General features: G+C 46.1%; 1 protein-coding gene and 2 long non-coding RNA genes across 3 annotated transcripts in view; all 3 read right to left on the bottom strand.

Moving 5' to 3' along the window:
- LOC146059908 (uncharacterized) overlaps positions 1 to 6055 on the bottom strand; it is a 13761-nt gene extending 7706 nt beyond the window's left edge. The window contains exons 1-3 of the long non-coding RNA XR_014470333.1: positions 5991 to 6055; positions 804 to 957; positions 409 to 501 (exon numbers count right to left, since the gene is read on the bottom strand). This is a non-coding gene — a long non-coding RNA (uncharacterized LOC146059908). The remainder of the gene's footprint in view (positions 1 to 408; positions 502 to 803; positions 958 to 5990) is intronic.
- LOC146059907 (uncharacterized) overlaps positions 1 to 19099 on the bottom strand; it is an 80127-nt gene that overhangs the window by 12062 nt on the left and 48966 nt on the right. The gene's annotated exons all lie outside the window — the stretch shown is intronic.
- On the bottom strand, positions 7962 to 13871 carry LOC146058783 (uncharacterized). Its single transcript, XR_014469953.1, has 3 exons — positions 13827 to 13871; positions 9811 to 9937; positions 7962 to 8440 (listed from the first exon to the last, which is right to left on the bottom strand). It is a non-coding gene; the product is annotated as an uncharacterized LOC146058783 (long non-coding RNA).

Here is a 19099-nt window from a genome sequence, read left to right as displayed (position 1 = left end):
GTCCAAAAAAATGAAAAGGAGGTTGAAATAATGATGGCAACATAAAGTAGACATATGGTCTTTGTTAGTTATTAACTATTTTGAGTGGTATGTTTATTTGTCTCTCAAGCAGAAAATGTGACATTTTGCAAATTGCAAAATTTTCCATTTTTTCACGACATTTTGGTATTTTTCACAAAAAAAAACAGACTGTATCGACCCAAATTTACCACTAACTTGAAGTACAATGTGTCACGAGAAAACAATCTCAAAATCACTGGGATAAGTAAAAGCAAAAAAAAGTTATCCCCACTTAAGTGAAACATGTCAGATTTGAAAAAAATGGCTCTGTCAGGAACGCAAAAACTGGCTCTGTCAGGAAGGGGTTAACAATGAATTGTATACATCAACCATGTTAGGATTACTTACATTATATTGTCATAGGTACCACCATTTTTCAAAGAAATGACAAAGCAGTTATGGCAGAACTTGCAGGCGGTGTGCATTATTCCCCAAATGGCCCTGTGCAATGTAAAAGAAACCAGTGGGTTGTTTTGTAAGGTACACAATGTCATATGTGTTTTGCTTAACTGTGAAGGTTTGCATGCAAAAATACCCGAGAAATGCTGGCGTATCATCTCTGCCCGAACCACATCCCCCCTCCACGTACTCCTAACTACCACATGTTGTGTAGCTTCAGCTTCCTGCACGACTTGCTGCATTGCCAACATCAACATAATTAGGTTGCCCCAGAGCTATGTTATGTAGCATGCAGCAAGCCTGGATGATCAATACTACTTTGGTAGGGTGGTAAAGCAGTGTACCTGCTGATCTGTCCAAACACCTGAATCGGCTTTTCAGCACCCCAAAGGTGCATTCCACTACATTGCGGGTGGCAATGTGTGCAGCGTTGTAGCGGTGCTGTGCAGGGCTTTGTGGGTTACGTGAGCAACGGATGACACCCATATCCTGAGTCACCTACAAATTTAAAAAAAAAGTGATTTTGTGGTCACATTTCATGTGGGAATTTAGCAAGTAATAGTAGCACTGCACACTATATTGCTCTAAATAAATTAATCAACATAAATGGCATTATTCGTATGTTGAACATAAGCAACCCTAAATGGCTTGTAGGGTTAATTTTACAAAAATTAACAAAACACTGATAACTCACTTACCAATTAGCCAGCCCTCCGGCATGGTATGCGCCAGGAAGTGGTCCCAGCAGAGGCGTAACTAGAACTTTGTGGGCCCCATAGGAAAATGCTATGCCCCCTGGCATTGCCCATTATGCATTATGCGACACACTGTCATGCCCCTTACAGAATATGCTACACACCACAATACCCTTACACAATATGGGGGAAATTTACTAAGAATAAGAAATTTCGTATTCGTATTCTTAATACGAATTAATACGACTGCATACGGCTGTTTCAGCCGTATGCAAATTCGTGTTCTGGAGGGTAATTTACAAAGCAGTCAAATACGAATGCTTTGTAACCCAACGATGGTGTATCCATTTGTATTAGCCGGCTGAAAAGCGAACTTTGAACTATTCAGGGAAGCCCTTAAATGAATTGTGTGGGAAACGGTTATGAAGGGAAAAAATGCAGAAGAAATGTGGGATACTCTAAAAAATGTACTTACATCATTACCTATTAAATACATTCCAAAAGTAAATAAGGGTAAATTCAATAAAAAAAGCCACCATGGTTAAACAAAAAAGTAAGGTCAGCTATCAACAATAAAACAAGAGCATTTCAATTCTATAAAAATAAGCAGCTAAAAGAATATATGAAGAACGCATAGCCACTGAAAGGAAAACCAACCCCATTTTTTTTAATATATAAATAGTAAGCGTATAATTAAGGAAAACATAGGTCCATTAACGGACACCAATGGAAAAAGTGTTATAGAGGATAAGGTAAAAGCAAAACTGTTAAATGAGTTCTTCTCATCAGTGTTTACTAAGGGAGAGCAGACTGAGGAAAGAACATCTACTACAAATGGGACAAACAAGCCAGATCTCATTGTTCATTTCACGCCCATTGAAATAGCACTGAGGCTCAGCAAAATCAAAACAAATAAAACACCGGGGCCAGATGGGATGCACCCCAGGGTACTAATGGAATTAAGGGATGAACTATCTACCCCACTACATTATATCTTTAGCAATTCCCTGTCAACAGGTATAGTACCAAAAGACTGGAGAATAGCAGAGGTAGTACCAATATTCAAAAAAAGGAAAAAAGGAGGATCCAGCTAATTACAGAACTGTAAGTGTAACATCAATAGTGGATAAACTATTTGAAGGATTTTTTTAAGGGATGGTATCCAGGAATATTTAGACCTTCACCGTTTACTCAGTACGAACCAACATGGGTTCATAAAAAAATGTTCATGCCAAACTAATCTACTAGGTTTCTATGAGGAGGTTAGCAAAAATCCACACAAGAGGTTGATAAATAAAATGGAGGACATGAGATTGGGTAAGAACATCTGCAGATGGGTAGGGAACTGCCTGTGTAAAAGGGAACAAAGAGTGGCTGTGAACGGTGCCGTATCAGACACGATTCAGGTACTAAGTGGAGTGCCTCAGGGTTCGGTTTTAGGGCACATTTTATTTAACATTTTTATCAACGATATTGGGAAGGGGTTGCTCAGCAATGTATCCATCTTTGCTATTATTAAATAATCGGAAGATGTCACGACGCTCCAAAAAGATCTTGAAAAGCTAGAGGAATCTGCGAATAATTGGAAGATGAGGTTCAACGTGGATGTAAGGTTATGCATCTTGGGAGACACAACCAGTGTGCTAGTTATAATCTTAGCGGGGAGGAACTGGGTAACTCATGACTTGAAAAGGATCTAGGAGTCCTAATAGACAGCAAACTGGGGTGTAGTGCCCAATGTAATGTAGCAACAAAAAAGGCCAAGAAAATTCTAGCCTGCATCAAAAGGGGCATGGAAACTAGGGACTCAAAAGTAATTATGCCCCGTACAAGGCATTGGTTAGACCTCACCTCGAATATGGAGTACAATTCTGGCCCCCCACACTATAAAAAGGACATCATTGAATTAGAACAATACAAAGAAGAGCAACAATGCTTATTAGGGGAATGGAGAATTTAATCTATGAGGAGAGATTAAACAATTTGGGACTATTTACATTAGAAAAGAGATGTCTAAAGGCCCCCATACACTAGCCGATTTTGGTCAGATTTAGGCCAGATCAGTCGGATCTGGCCTAAATCGGACCAAAATCGGCTAGTTTTGATGTCCCCTCAGATCCGATGCGCGGTCCCGTGCGCATCGGATCTGCGTCGGGTGGTCGGACCTGCTGCACGTCCGATCACCCGACTTGGGACCTAGTGGGGCGGGGCGGCGGTGGAGGGAGCAGGGGGGGCTGGGGACGCTGCGAGGGACACAGGCGGCATAGAGCCGAGCGGGGGGAGCCGGGAGCTGTCAGCACTGAATAAAAAAAAAAAAGCCCATACAATGAATGGGCGGCCTGTGATTGGCTGAGCGCTCTCTTAGCCAGTCAGCAACTGGCTGAGAGAGCGCTCAGCCAATCACAGGCTGCCCATTCATTGTATACAGTAGGCTTTTTTTTCTAACACTGACAGCTCCCGGCTCCCTCTGCCCGGCTCTATGCCGCCTGTGTCCCCCGCAGCGTCTGTGTCCCCCGCAGCGTCCCCAGCCCCCCTGCTCCCACCAGCATGTGAGACGATTTATCACATGTAAAAAATGGCACATTAAGTGCCAATCTAATCAAGCTCCCCCGGGGAGCAGCCAAGGAAGCTCAGGGGGAAGTCGGGGGCGACTTGTCCTAAGGACAAGTCGCCCTAGTGTATGGGGGCCTTAAGGGGGGACATGCTCAACATGTACAAATATATCAGGGGCCAATATAAGGAACTGTCAAACACCCATTATTCTACTAGAAAGAAATCTAGGATGAGGGGGCATGAGTACAGATTAGAAGAAAAAAGATTTTGTTCAGCTAGCAGAAAAAAATGTCTTTACGGTTAGAGCAGTCAAACTCTGGAACTCTCTTCCCAGAGAGGTGGTGTCGGCCACCGCAATAAATACATTCGAAATAAGGTTGGACAAACACTTATTAGCTAAAAATATCCAGGGTTATAAATAAGTAACATAATCTGTCTTTAAAATATAATAACATAATATACAGCATAACTAGGCCGAACTAGATGGACGCAAGCCTTTTTTTCAGCCTTACCTACTATGTAAACTATGTCTATACGGCCGCTAATACGAATTCGTATAGTCAGTCTGCATGGATCAGTCAGATCCGTGCAGGCTGCAGTGTGTAAAAAAATTAAAAAGACGGCGTGGGGTCCCCCCCACAGCCGTAACCAGCACCAGGCTGAAAGAGCCGGGGCTGGTATTAACAAAATCAGGAAACCTGGCAAATAGGGGTTCCCCGATTTTTTAAACCCAGCCCCAGGCTCCAGGGCCGGTTCAAAATACGGGTGACAAAATGACTAGGGGTCCCCCGTATTTTAAGAACCAGCCCCAGGCCAAACCAGCCAGCAGGGTAATGTCACAGCCAGGGGACACTTATTATATAAGGTCCCGCGGCCAAAACATTAACCCTACTGACCAGTCAGCCTGGCCAGGGGAGCTGGGGGAGTGGGGACCCCCCAATAAAGGGGTCCCCCCCTTCCAAGACTTACCTGACCAGGCTGAAGCCTGGTGCTGTCCCCGGTGACCCTGGAGCGGTGGTCACTGGGCTGATTCAGTGTAAAAAGATATTACTATTGTTTAATACTGTGGAACTATGAGTCCCAGCAAGCCCCCCCCCCCGAAAGCGGGTACTTGAAGAACCACAAGTCCCAGCATGCGGGCAATAAAGGGCCTGCTGGCACTTGTAGTTTCACAGTATTAAAAATTGTCAAATAAACACACACTGACACATGAAAAATAAAACTTTAATACATCCAAAGCCCATACATACTGATACTTACCTATCTTGAGACCGTAGGTAGGTTCCTGGGTGCGGGGCTCCATGGTCCTGGGTCCGGGGCCTTGGTTCCTGGGCTGCAGAGTCAGGGGAATTGGTTCCTGGGTCCGGTCCAGGGGCTCCAGGGCTGTAGAGTCCGGGGTTCCAGGATCCAAAGAAATCCAACGGGGTACATGTGGAAGGAAATCCAACTCACCAAGGTCATCCGGCGAAGATCTGTCCTCTTCATTCCGACTTAGTCCAGGTCTTCAGAAAATAACAAACACCGGACTATTCCGGCCGGTACCCGTGAAGTACTGAGGAGAGACGCAGATGTTTTATCTTCCACGCCTCTCCTCCGAATGATTCTATTGGACTTTCTCGGCTCCTGATTGGCCGCTAGGCGTCCAATAGAATCATTCGGAGGAGAGGCGCGGAAGACGAAACATCTGCCTTCCACAGGTACCCCTATGGATTATTGTTAATACAAATAAATGTTATGTACTGCACATACAATATGTCATTATTTTTTTATTTTAACATTTTCAGGCTATAAATACCAGGATGTCTGCCTTCTGGAAAGGAGAATGTTCTGTAAGTTGCAAGAATGGCTACCAAGTGTGTACTTGGTTCTTACATAACTGTGACAGGGGTCATTCTGAATTTATAGAAGACTCCAGAACTTTATTTATTTTAAATTTTATACTGGAAGGTTTAGCATACATAGCCTTATTCTAGTTCACTCTTTCTGACAAAATCCTTCTTAGATGGACAAACAAATGTGCAGTGCAGGGGAGCAGATGTAACATGTGCAGAGAGAATTAGATTTGGGTGAGTTATTTTGTTTCTGTGCAGGGGAAATACTGGGTGCTTTATTTTTGCCCTGCAATATAGATCTCACTTTGAAGTTAAACCCCACCCAAATCTAACTCTCTCTGCACAAGTTACATCTGCCCCACCTGCAGTGCACATGGTTTTGTCCATCTAAGAAGGAATTTGTCAGAAAGAGTGAACTAGAATAAGGCCCAAGGTCAGAAATGTGCATTACCTTCACCTTGATCTCCTTCTGTTCTACGGATTTCTCCCATATTTGCTGGCCATGTGCTCCAATCTGAAACAGGAGTGATAAGTGCATTTCCAAGTCAGAACAAAGAAGGTAAAGAAATTCTGGGTACTTGTGTACTATCACGGCGGCCATCGCATCGCAGACCATAAGGCATGCGATGGTATGCGATGTGACGAGATGTCCCCCGATGTCATTCAATGTTAAAATTGTATAGCATTGTATATGGAATACAATGCCATACAATGCAATTTTACATAGTAAAAGCACCCTAATGGGGGCTTACAATGTTAAATGCACCCCCACTATGAACGTGAACCCGAAGCATGGCGAGCGCAGCGAGCTCGCGAGGGGCGGCGGTACTCGTCCTCCGACCTTTTCATACCCCCACTATCCACGTCGAGTTGATTCTACATAGTGTGGCGAGCGCAGCGAGCCACAAAGCCCGAAGCGTGACGAGCGCAGCGAGCCCCGCAAGGGGACGCGGAATACACATAAAGTAATACGCGTCCCCTCGCCACGCTTCGGGCTCGGTGGCTCGCTGCGCTCACCACACTATATAAAATCAACTCCACGCCGACGTGGATAGTGGGGGTATGAAAAGGTCAGAGGACGCGTACTGGTCGCCACGCTTCGGGTTCACGTTCATACTGTGGGTGGCGTGGGGGTGCATTTAACATTGTAAGCCCCCATTAGGGTGCTTTTACAATTAAACATTGTATAGGGGGCTTATACAATTTTAAATCGCATCGCAGTGCATAAGGTGTATGGCATGTGATGCTATTATATGGTGTGCGACCAAATATCGAGGGCGCCGTGCTAGTACACAAGTACCAAATTCTGAACAGCTTTATGCACATCTATTTATTTTAGTATACTTTTAAGCAGGGCCGGCGCCACCACTAGGCAGCTCTAGGCATTTGCCTAGGGCGCCGGCCTCTGGAGGGCGGTACTTTGTAGTACCATAGAAGCGGTGGCCGCTGCACCCCCCGAGGAGGCAGGTGAGCGTTCCCCTGTCCCCTGTTCCGCCCCCCGCTGCTACTTTTCAGCACCAAGGGATAATATTGCTCATTTATCATTTAATATTTGTGACTAATTCCCCGTATATATGTTTTTCGGGGTTAACCGCAAATAAATACCTCGCAGCTGCATCCCCCCTAGGTTTCTATGTGGGATTTAATGCTGCCTGATGTACTAATATCAGGCAGCAATTGCATTGGGGTGCCGGACAGGGTCCAGACAGTCGGGATCCCGACAGGCATTCACCCGACGTCGGGATCCCGACTGTCAAAACACCGACATTTGGGTTCCCGACGGCCTTTAGCTATGTTTCCTCGTGGGGGTCCACGACCCGCAGTGTGGCGAGTGCAGCGAGCCTGCAAGGGGCTTTGTTGCGCTCGCCATACTGTCTGGGTCCTGCCAGTCGGGATCCTGACGTCGGGATAATGACTGTCGGGATTCCGACTGTCGGACCTCTATACCACACCCATTGCATTGAATCCCACAGCTACTGCCATTTGCAGACTCCCCGGCACCCAGCTGAGCAGTTTGCAGGGGCGCCACCTTTTGGAGCCGATGTCCCTGCCTCTGCTGGTAACTGTATACTACTGATAGGATCGCATATTGCAATGTGCTCCTGGGTGGTAAGATCCCACCCAGACCATATTGTATATGTGATCCTTAGTAAATTGGCCCCCAAGTGTTGAAGCATCAGTAGCCTCTGGGGCTCAGTGTAGCTGAACAGATCCTCATAGCCCACAGTACTGCACCAACCTACAGTACCGTACACGTGTTATTACACATTACATTCCCACAGTTATTTAACACATGAGTATGGGTCAGACCAATACAGTAGTACAATAGGAAACATTCACATTAGTGAGAAATAACACATCAGACACTGATTGACTTGTGTTACTTTTTATTGTTGAAACAACAGATTTATATAGAGGCTGCTCAGTGACCAAATTACTCCCCAGAAAGTGTAAGCAAAATGATGCTTCAAACTTGCTGGATATGGAGAGAGGGAGTTGTGAAGACAGAGATTGGGGGTAGGGGGATTACCCGTCAACAGGACAGGGTAGGGGTATTACCTGTCAACGGGACAGGGTAGGGGTATTACCTGTCAACGGGACAGGGTAGGGGTATTACCTGTCAACGGGACAGGGTAGGGGTATTACCTGTCAACAGGACAGGCTTTTAAGATAAACATGGCATAAACTTTAATGATTTAAGTTTAATGCACTAAACATAAACTTTTCAACAAATCAAAGGTGCAAGTTCCCAAGTTATGGGACATGCGTTATAAGATGTTAATGACTCCGTGAGTCCGATGTCCAGGTTTGGTCGGGTTTTAAACATCGACCCTGGGCAGCCCATCCTCCTCGTCATCCCAGAGGAAGCCAACATCCACACGTGTCTTGTAGATTCTCTTCCTATAAATAAAGACTTTGATCAGTGACTGTTATTGTAACAACACAAACGTTTGCCATGTACAAGTCATCTCATTATTCCCTGCCCTGCTGCTACCAGCGCCTGCACCATGTTCACCATGTTAGTGGCCCTTACTGAGTACATTTATCGGTGTGATTCCCAGGGCCAGATTAAGGTGTGTGGGGGCCCTGGACAAAAAGGTCTGTGCCCCCCCCCCCCCCCCCCTCTGCCAGACGGAGTCATCAATTACCCCTCCGCCAGATGGAGGCATCCCCCCCCCTCCGCCGGATAGAGGCATAATCTCCCCCCTCCGCCGGATGGAGGTCTCATTTCCCCCCCTCCTTCCCCGTACCTGGGCAGCGTGAGGGTGGGTGACAGGCAGTCAGGCAGCGAGATCTGGCAGCGCAGGGTGGGTAGCGCTGGCGGGCAGGGGGTCCCTGCGGCGTATGTGAAGTGAGCGGCAGAGTCCCTGCAGCAGATGGGAACTAGTAACTAGTTCCCATCTACTGCAGGGACCCCGCCGCTCACTTTACATACGCCGCAGGGACCCCCTGCCTGCCAGCGCTACCCACCCTGCGCTGCCAGATCTCGCTGCCTGCCACCCGTGACCTGCCACTGCAGCAGTGGGGTGGCGGGTATGGGGGCCTCCAGATGTGTGGGGGCCCCAGGGTGACCGCCCCTATCGCCCCGTGGCTAATCCGCCACTGGTGATTCCTCTTTGGACCAATAAGAGCACTGATACCATGGGTGTGACATGACAAGGATGGCCCCATACAGGAAGCACAGTGCACAGTGATGTGAGATTCCTCTAATGGGGCTACTCACCCAGCGATTTTCTAAGCAATCTGACTAGATCGCTTAGAAATTAAGCACACATCGCTGTGTGTGTAGGGTCCATAGCGATAGTTATGTGTGGCCCCGTGCGTCGCCATTGCCAGGAGATGTAGATACATGCAAGTATTAATCTAGTCATCACCTGTGTTCTCCCTATATAGAACATGGGCAGTGACAGATCACTCAGCACACAGCGCTGGTGCTGCGCTGTGTGCTTCCGGATCTGGCTGAGCGATCTGTGCTGAGTGATCTGAGCGATCTAGCATCATTCAGATCACTGACATGACTTCATTTCTAATGTAGCGTTTCTCTTATTATATTGTTACACTCGTTAGTATAATGATATATACATGTGTGTAATACAAGTAGGATACCAGCCCATCAATGCTCTGTGTGGTAGAACCTGTGCAGCAGCCCCAGCTGCAGGCAGATATGGAGATACCGTTTCTAAATCACAGCCTGTGTGTAAGACAAGAGACCTAAAATCTACCCCAGCGACCAGAGCAGGGAGGACCTGCTTATAGTGCCGGCAACCTACCTGGGGGAGGAGTCACTGCTCGCAAAAGAGCCGGTGCTGCAGTTATCTGCGGATGTTTCTGCCAGATCAATAAGCTCCGAACATCCACTGCTGCTGCTATCAATGGAATCAACAGATGATGTATCATCTGAAAATGAGAGACAGATGCCGATTGGTTGCTATGTGCAACATCACCTCTTTTCATTGTAGTAAATGTACCCTGTACTGTCTACGGGCTCTATGTAATAGGTTGCGAGTTCTGTGCGGAGGCGCAATCTCCTCTGTAGATCAGTGTTCATTTCGTCAATGAAAATTTAGACTAAAACTATTCATCAACAAAGGTTTTTTCTGTGAATAAAATTTAACAATAACGAAAATAGGATTTTTTTAATAACGAAAATGTTGACTTAATATTCTTTCTGGTTGTCATGACTAAAAACTGACTAGACAAAGATCCTGTATCATTTTTGTCAGGACACCATATTTTTGAGTGATTTATTGGATTCTCTTATTCATAATACTATATTTTATACAGTTTTATCCATCCTCTCTGGCCCTAGATTTACTTACTTGCGCTGCAGCTGCGCAACAACGCTTTGTCATGTAGCTAGCCAATTACTTACCTTTAGCTGAATAGCTATATATTATAATATGCATCCTTACAGCTTTATTTTATTTTGCAGTAGACTAGTTCTGTACTACTTACTTGTATCAGGAAGGTTTTGTTTTTCTTTAATTATTTAAAAACAAATTTTTAATTAAAAAAACAAAAGAAAACGATGGTTTTCTTGAATTGATATTTGCAGAAAATAAATGACCTGCTGTGAAGAATGTAGCATTTGAGTTGCACTTGTTTGATACCTAGATTACTAAACACATGGGGGGAAATATACTTAGAATACGAATACGACTGAGATGTATTCGTATATACTGCATAGTTGCCGACTTTTAGACTGCCCTCTCCGGGAGAGGGCAGCCAGCTCTGTGAAGCAGGGGGTGTGTCCATCTATGGAAGGGGAAAGGCGGCGGTTCGGGGGAGGAGCCATGTGGTATTTCAGGCATTGCACGTCGGGGGCGGGGCTAAAATGCAGCGATCGCGTCATTTAACCCGTGGACCCCCCCGCCGAGTTGCAGTTTGCGGAAGGTGGACAGCAATGCGGGAGGGTTGCCCCCCTTTCCTGGAGGGGGACCTGATTTCCAGGACCCTCCCGGCCATTCCCTGGAGGGTAGGCAACCCTGATATATGGCCACTAAATACAAATACGAGTTGGCAGCCTGCAAAGATCAGTCAGATCCGTGCAGGCCGCAGTGTAAAATAAATAAAAAATTCAATAAATAATAAAAAAAAGAGTTTGTCCTGGTTTTAAAAAATCAGGGAAATAAACAAATAGGGTTTCCCTATATTTCCTGGTTTCCAAAATACGGGGGAAAAAACTATTAGGGCTCCCCCATATTTTAAGAACCAGCACCAGGCCCAACCAGCCAGCAGGGAAATGCCACAGCTGGGGGACACCTATTATATAAGGTCCGGCAGCCAAAGCATTTACCCCCTGACCGGTCAGCCTGGGCAGGGGTCCGGGGAAGTGGGGACCACATCCTCCTTATTCCATGTAGGCATCCTAGGGACTTGGCAAAAAACTAACTGACTACCAACGGCCTAGCGACTCCTGAACCTATTTGGGAGGAGGAGCCTTCGGATGTAAACATACATCCCACATGTCATCCTGACAGTCCGGTCTGGTGTTCGGAAGCCGTTTTGTTATTTTTGCCAGGTCCCTGGGATGCCTACATGGAACATAGAGGACGTAATCTATACCGGAGGACCCTAATAAGTATGGTTTACTTCCACAGGTATCCATATTGGATTTCGTAAGGACCATGGGATGGACGGATAAATGGAGACCTACCTACGGTAGGTAAGTTTATGTATGGGTGGGCTCTGGGTGTAATAAAGTTTTACTTTTATTGCGTGTCAATTTGGTTATTTTACTATTTGTATTGCTGTGGAACTACAAGTTCCAGCGGACTCCTTAATGCCCCGCATGAGGGGACTTATGGTTCTCCAAGTCCCTGCAAGCAGGGGACGCTTGCTGGGTCTCATAGTTCCACAGCAATATACAATAGATTATTCTTTATTTTACACTGCAATCAGCCTGGTACCCAAAGCCCAGGGGTACCGGGAACAGCCCCAGGCTTCAGCCTGGGCAGGTAAATTCTGGAGGGGGGGACCCCGCTTCCCCAGGACCCCTGCCCAGGCTGACTGGTCAGGGGGTAAATGCTTTGGCCGTGGGATCTTATATAATAAGTGTCCCCCTGTTGTGGCATTACCCTGCTGGCTGGTTGGGCCTGGTGCTGTTTCTTAAATACGGGGGACCCCTACTCAATTTGTCCCCCATATTTTGGGAACCAGGACCAGCCCTTGGGCCTGGTGCTGGTTTTAAAAAATACGGGGTATCCCTATTTGTTAGTTTCCCTGATTTTTTAAAACAAGGACAGGCTAGGGTAGCCTAGGGTTGGTTATAGCCGTGGGGAAGGGGGAAGGGGGGGGATGACACCACTCCATTTTTAAAAAATATTTATTTTTCTATTTTTATCCAGCTAATTGTCGGTAATTAGCGACCCGTATATTACATACGGCTGCTTACTAAATTAGTAATCACCATTCTTTTGCATGCTGATTCCTATTCGTATTCTTTTGGGGATGCGGACAAAATCCCGGTGGTAGGAATCCCAGCGGTTGAAATCCCGACCGCGGCAATGCAGGCACTTTTTCCCTTTATGGGTGTCCATGACACCCATAGAGGGAGAATAAAATAGTGTGCCAAGCGTAGCGAGGCACCGGGCCCCTTGCGTGGCGAGCCTGCAAGGGGGGGGGGGGGGGCGGTCCACAGCCCCCCCTTGTCTGCATTTAAGTGGTCGGGATTCCGGCGTTGGTATTTCGACCGTCGGCATTTCGGCGGCCGGGATTTCATACTGATCCCTTCTGTTGATGGCGTATGCATTCGTATTCATAAATACGAATGTGCCATGAATACAAATATGATATGTATTTTTGGCATAGTAAATGCCAAAAATACGAATCCGCTTAATATATTCATATTTACGAATACGAATATTTCAGCAGTATTTGGCTTAGTAAATTTCCCCCATAGTGACAGGTATAAAAAGTATTCAAGCAAAATCCATTACAGCATCAATAACCTGCACAGCCATAACTAAATCAATGACTAAAATTATACAAAAATGTTTGTCAAGATCCACTGACTAAATACTTGACTTAGGCGAAATTAAAACATTTGACTAAAATGTGACAAATAATTTAGGCAAATATAGGAAATTGACTAAAAAAAAAAGACTAAAGCATGAAATTAACACTGCTGTAGATATAAAGCAACATAATGTATAATACGGCCTACACACATGCCGATATTAAGGCATTTTCTAAGCGATTTTGCTTAGTTTGGCAAAGTCGCTTAGCAAATGCCCTCACATCGGTGTATGTGTGGGGGCTATATCGGCATCCGTGCGCGTCCCCGCGAGTCTTTATCGCTGGCCGAGATTGATGGACAGAGTCCATCAATCTCGGCATCGGCAGTGTTCTCCCACCGGAGAACACTGGCGCTGTCTGCTCGCTTAGCACACAGAGCTGACAGCTCGCTCTGTGTGTGGGCTGTCAGCTCTGTGTGCTAGGCGATAGCGGCGCAGCACAGCCCGACCTAGCATAGCTAGGTAGCCCTGCACACATCGCAATGTGTGTAGGGCCCATAAGGCAGAATCAGGCTGGTGAGATACAGTAACAAGCTCCTGTCCCATCACAGAACTCCCAGCCTATTACATATATACTGGTTACCAGACAGTCATAGAACTCACAGCTTAGTACATACTGTACATACAGTACTAGTTACCAGCCTGTCACATTGATGGAACATAACAGTAATGTTGGCACCACCGGTGTGTGCGCCCGAACAAAGCAACACTAGAATTAGACTAGTGATCAGATACAAGCATCCCATTCATAGCACCTGGAGGAAGCTTACCCTCAAACAGCAGGTAGGATGCCACTACCTCGTGTATGGCTGCTGCCACTGCTGCTGCCACATGAGCCTCTCGCGCCTGTCTAGGGTCGGGCTTCGCTGGCAGTTCACCAGACACACTGGCACAGGGCAAGGGGGGCTTCACACTGGTAGGGGGGTACACAATGTTGGGGTGCTGCACACTGGTGATGTGCTTGGCCGCTCCCTTCTGCTGCTTAGCAGACTTGCCTGGCTGTAAGGAGCAGAGGAAGAGACATCATTAGCTGTGACTACATAACTCTCCGCAGTGCCAGCACTTTCTACCATGGAAGCAATAGAACAGATCAGGGCAGTGGAATCAGCTGTAACTTCACCATTGTGGCTTATACTTTATTGTTATAACTATTGGTACTTGTGGAGTATCACGGCTCCCATCGTATGGCATCGTATGCCATATGTAGTGGCATACGATGCGATGCGATGTTTTACCGATTTTTTAGCATTTTTGCTCAAAAATCGTATGCCATCGCATGGCATCGTATGTCATTTGTAGTGGCATACGATGTCATACGATGCGATACGATGTTTTACCGATTTTTTAGCAAAAATGGTCAAAAATCGGTAAAACATCGCATAACATCGTATGCCATATGTAGTGGCATACGATGTCATACGATGCGATACGATGTTTTACCGATTTTTGAGCAAAAATGGTGAAAAATCGGTAAAACATCGCATGACATCGTATGCCATCGATGCGATACAATGTTTTACCGATTTTTGAGCATTTTAGCTCAAAAATCGTATGCGATTGCATCGGATGCCATACGATGGCATCCGATGCGATGCGATGGCACCCGATTTTGCACTGAAATGCATCAGAATGCATTGAAATGTGTATTAAAGTAGTGAAATGCCCCCAAATGCCATTTTCATAGTGCACCACCCCCACTATCAACGTCAACCCGAAGCGTGGCGAGCGCAGCGAGCCCGCGAGGGGCGGCGGTACGCGTCCTACGACCTTTTCATACCCCCACTATCCACGTCGGCGTGGAGTTGAGAATAGAATAGTGTGGCGAGCGCAGCGAGCCACCGAGCCCGAAGCGTGGTGAGCGCAGCGAGCCCCGCGAGGGGACGCGGATACCTTCACAGCTATACGCGTCTCCTCGCGGGCTTTACAGGTATCCGCGTCTCCTCGCGGGGCTCGCTGCGCTCGTCACGCTTCGGGCTCGGTGGCTCGCTGCGCTCGCCACACTATTCTATTCTCAACTCCACGCCGACGTGGATAGTGGGGGTATGAAAAGGTCGTAGGACGCGTACCACCGCCCCTCGCGGGCTCGCTGCGCTCGCCACGCTTCGGGTTGACGTTGATAGTGGGGGTGGTGCACTATGAAATATGGCATTTGGGAGCATTTCACTACTTTAATACACATTTCAATGCATTCTGATGCATTTCAGTCCAAAATCGTGTGCCATCGCATCGCATGCCATCGTATGGCATCCGATGCGATCGCATACGATTTTTGAGCTAAAATGCTCAAAAATCGGTAAAACATCGTATCGCATCGTATGACATCGTATGCCACTACATATGGCATACGATGTCATTCGATGTTTTACCGATTTTTGACCATTTTTGCTCAAAAATCGGTAAAACATCGTATCGCATCGTATGACATCGTATGCCACTACATATGGCATACGATGTTATGCAATGGCATACGATTTTTGAGCAAAAATAGTAAAAAATCGGTAAAACATCGCATCGCATCGTATGCCATCGTATGGCACATGCGATGCGATGCGATTTTTAGCATACGATCTGCATACGATGCAGGTCGTGGGAGCCGTGATACTCCACAAGTACCTAACTATTAGTACCGGGGTCAGCAGTTATAATAAGATTATAGCAATATATAATGATGGAGATAAGCAGATCCGCTCAGCTTATTTACTGTATATTCACTAAATTTTATATACTGTCAGTAATATGTAACCATTGTTAGGGTGACACTCGCTGGTGAGACCAAGTGACCATGTCCCTGGGCACCAGGTGGTATGCATTAGTACATACATAATCTACAATATTACATACCTTCAACTTGATCCATTCTAGAATGGAGAAAATGTTCTCTTCTAAGACTTCTCTCTTAATTAGGGATGACCATCGGTGTTTGCCATCGATGGTGATATTGCATGTAGTTATCGATGGTAGCCATCTACAGTATGTAATTGTATTTTCTCCGACCGATGGTCATCCCTTTTATGTGACAGACTGGCTCATGGACCAATCAGTTCCAGGGGCAGGGCATCACAGGTGTAATGTTGCACCATCGATGAAGGCAAACCATCTGATTCTAACCCATCGATGGCAAAAATGTTTTATTGTACATCAGCCATAAACCATCAATGGCTATGAATCATCGATGGTTGTTGTCCATCCCTATTTATATTTTAGGATTGCTATCACCTTTCTTAGTAAGTAACTAGTTCAACCAAGCTGACAGCAATCATAATATCAGAGTGAAGCCCAGGAACAAAGCATTGTGTCCCTCCTGGAATGGGTCATGTTGGGAGAAACCCCCCTCTTGCATCCTGTGTTTTCCTTGGTATGATGATCTGGCACCAGCAGGGGTGCCAGATCATCCCTTTAATAAGAGCAGATATGAATTAGACAGGTCCCAGGGGTCAGAGTTCATACCAACTGTCATTACATCCGATGAGCAGTCAATATTTGTTAACACATGTTCTGGGGCTAAACGTGACTGCTCATCGAATGTAATGACTGTGGGTATGAACTGACTCCTAAAACCTGTGTAATTCTTATGTGCGCATATCAAAATGTATGATCTGACAACCCTGGTCACCAGGGGGCATGGGCAGTTAGTGGCAGTTAGAGTCAGGCAGGAGGCAGCTACTGGTAGGAGAAGGACCTATGCGACAGCAGCAGAAGTGCTGCCGAACTACAAAGCCCAGCAAGGTGGGGAAATGGATGCTTCAATCCTGATAATGTGAGATCCTGTGAGGCTAATGGTGAAATGTGAGTGTTTCTACATACAGGGAGCATGTGCCACTCATGTACCCCTAATGTTACATACAGGGAGCATCACCCATCCATGTACCCCTAATGTTACCTACAGGGAGTGTCACCCATCCATGTACCCCTAATGTTACATACAGGGAGCACCATGTACCCTAATGCTACATAACAATAATGTGCCATCTAGTGGTCGCCAGCATGAAAAACACTTGAATTCCCCCCCTAGAGGTGAAGAGCAGTATTGGATGTTCAATACAAGTTAAAGTGTGGAAATTTGTGCATATTGAGAATAAAAGTACAATATACCTATCCACCCATATGTAGGTTACAGAACTAGACAAATCACCGCCCAATCTACTGAGAAACACCCAATATCGGCTGAGCTCCCCCCTATTGCGGCCTGTGATAATCCTCTGTATGTGCACAGTACAACCCATAAATATAACAGCGCACTTACCTTCCTGCTGGGTGCAGGGATGCACAGTTTACTGCACAGACAGCCCATTATGTCACAATATCAGGTAAATAATCCCAAAATATAGAGATATAGCACAGAAGCAAAATATTAGCTTCTTCTCCTGATGCTGCCAGAAATTCCTCTGCCACAGAGCCTTTGTGATGTCATAATGATGTCATGGGACAAGATGGCCGCCATACAGCAAAAAATTAAAGCAAAACAGTCTCAAATTGTGTTTAGGGATAAGTGGGGGCAGAACAGCGCATATCCCAACTGTCCTGATTCACAGGCCTCAAAGGGGAATGGGGAAATGTACAAATAATCACCTTTGATTTGCGTTTTACCACCAAACCTATGGATTTACTACAGTGGTTGGGAGAGTAATTGGCGGGTGGATGAAGGGATATGTAACAATTTTAAGAAAAAATTGTTTTTATAATAGAGGAAGGTTTAACAATGTTATTGTTAGGGATGGCCATTGGTGCAGATGCCATTGATGGTTGCCATCGATGGTGATTCTCCACCTAGCAATCGATAGTAGTAAACTATTTGATGGATAACCAGCGATAGTTTTAGCTATCAATGGTTATCCATTATATATGACTGAATGGCCTGTGGGCCAATCAGATCTCGGGGGTGGGACTTCCAAGTGTCGGGGGATATATTTTGTTGATAAAAGGTCATTTCCAATTCTTACTCGAGTGATAGTGGGTATTACTTTCAGTGGCGTAACTACTGAGGGTGCAAGGGGTGCAGCTGCTATGGGGCCCGAGCTGTATTGGGGCCCGCTGCTCCCCCTGCGCCCTGTCACACCACCAGGCAGCCCAGCCCGACTATTACGCAGCTGGCGCTTAGAGAGAGTGCCACGATGACGGCACAATGTGAAGGCAGCTGCCGCCGGGATTAAGCTTCAGTTACCTCAGAGGTATCTAGGCTATAGACAGAAAAGCAGGCACGGTGGCATCATGGGGATTGTAGTTTAACTTTAACTGGTCACACTTTGTGCAGTTAACGATAAACTACAAATCCCATGAGTCCATTGTGCCCTGCTTTGATCCAGAGAGATTGCTGACGCTGACATCCTGCTGCATAATATGAAGATCCGAGTCAGCACAGCGAAACGCGTTGGTGCGTTTGGACCATCCTCCAGAGAAAAGTCACACTGTCAATTGCCACAAATCGTCATTTGACCTCCTGCTGAACGATCTGATCCTGTCCTAATTTCCTACGGGTGAGGTTGCAGACCGACCATTATTCCTGAAATCGGATTGCGCTAACAGAAAGGTTTCCCTGGCTGGCTATACCAACTTTTGCCAACTGGCCAACAACCAAGCATCCACAGGTTATATACAAAATTAAATGGACGGACTCCCTCCAAGTTCTATTGGACATTTATTCCCAAGACCAGAGCAGGTCCACCAATCATCAGTGGTGACTATATTTAATAGAGGTCCTATTAATTCTACTGTTATTTTATCATTGTATTCTTATGTGTAATTTTTTATTACATTTTTATGATTAGATTGATGCATACACTCTCAATAATTATTGTGTGAAAGCGTTGCTTAATTTTGTTGTTTCTGTTTTTCTTTATTTCTGGGGAACTGACCACCCCCATAAGCAGCTGCTCGTTAAGACAACCACTCATATATAAGCGCTCTAAACATTAACTTAGGTTAATAATTGCACGATCCGCGTCGGCAGTCTGTGCAGGGAGGCACCGGAATGCTGCTCCCCCTGCACCCTGTCACACAGCGCGGCAATTACATGCAGGTGTGTGGAGCGGAGGAGCGTGCAACG

The sequence above is a fragment of the Crinia signifera genome, chromosome 2 (assembly GCF_055691185.1).
Source record: "Crinia signifera chromosome 2, ASM5569118v1, whole genome shotgun sequence".
Taxonomy (NCBI): domain Eukaryota; kingdom Metazoa; phylum Chordata; class Amphibia; order Anura; family Myobatrachidae; genus Crinia; species Crinia signifera.
This window is presented reverse-complemented; position numbering and strand designations above follow the sequence as displayed.